Source organism: Jaculus jaculus, chromosome 13, assembly GCF_020740685.1.
Source record: "Jaculus jaculus isolate mJacJac1 chromosome 13, mJacJac1.mat.Y.cur, whole genome shotgun sequence".
NCBI classification, from domain to species: Eukaryota; Metazoa; Chordata; class Mammalia; order Rodentia; family Dipodidae; genus Jaculus; species Jaculus jaculus.
In genome coordinates this window covers 64,510,418-64,511,741 of record NC_059114.1, presented here as the reverse complement: position 1 = coordinate 64,511,741, position 1,324 = coordinate 64,510,418, and positions in this window count along the sequence as shown.

Below are 1,324 nucleotides of genomic sequence, written 5' to 3'. Positions count from 1 at the left end.
ATTCAGGTGTCCCCCCATAAACTTAGGTTTTCTTAGTGCTATTCTCCCCAGGTGATAGCAACTGGAAATTAATACCTCCTGGAGGCAGTGTATTTTTGGGGCGGGTTTATGGGTGTTACAGCCGGTTTCCCCATGCCAGTGTTTGGCACACTCTCCTGTTGTCCTGTGTTTCTGCTGTTCATCTTATGTTGGCCAGGAAGAGATGTCCATCCTCTTATTATGCTATCGTTTTTCCTTGCCATTGTGGAGTTTCCCCTTGAGCCTGTAAGCTCAAATAAACCTTTTTCTCACAAGCTACTCTTAGATGGGTGATTTCTACCTGCAATGTGAACCTACCTTCAACAGGGTGGAATGCAAAACCAAACCCAAGTTTAATGGTCACCATAGAATCCTATATCCTGGAAATTTGACTAAAAGGTGGAACCCTCAAGAGGACCTTGTGGGGCACACCTGAATCAAAGGGCTCTGGAGATGATGAAATGAAGCCTAACCTCAAATTTGTCCTGTTTATCTTTCTTTTCTTTCTTTTATTTATTTCTTTCTTTTCCTTTGGCTCTGGCCTGTAATTCCCTGTACCAGGATGTGGTTTATATCCACAATGAGCTGTGGATCAGAGAGACCTACTAGATCTCCCAAAACAAATAAGACAGACTTCTGTCAGAGAACTCTATTACCCATCAGAGGTTAATGGTAAGACCCTACTCCTGAAGACACCATATGCTGTTGGCATGGACCATGCAGACACCTTGTTAGAATCTGGAAGAGAGCCATTCCTCAGACAATTATCCCATCTTGTGCTGGAAGGTGTTACATGAACTACCACGGGTAGTGGCAACATCTCTCCAAGCAACTCAAAGCCTACATGACTCAGAAGAACACAACCTGATGTGATGCCCACACAAGTGAAATAGAGGCACACAGCCATGGTGGGTAATCAACTGCTCTTGGATTGGCTAATGGATCTGTTCATGTGAAAGGAAGCGATATCTGAAACTGGGAAACAAGTCAGAATCATATCCAGATAATAATCCTGCTCTCCATTGTCAGGATCCCACTAACCTTGGGCTATAAGGGAGTCTACACCCTTTAAAATTCTCTCTAAATTAATAATTGTTATCCCTTTTAACTGATGCTGACTTTACTCTCCATGGGAGAATCTGGTTCCCTTTTTCAGATGTGAGCTGGACTTAAGGAGATGAACAACCAAGCACAGGAGGGTTATCAGATTATGAGGCCACATACTTGTTTAATATGAGCTCTGGAGGTTTGAAGTCACAGGTCTTAGGTCCCCTTCAGTCCTCATGCATTTATAGAAGTACTCTGT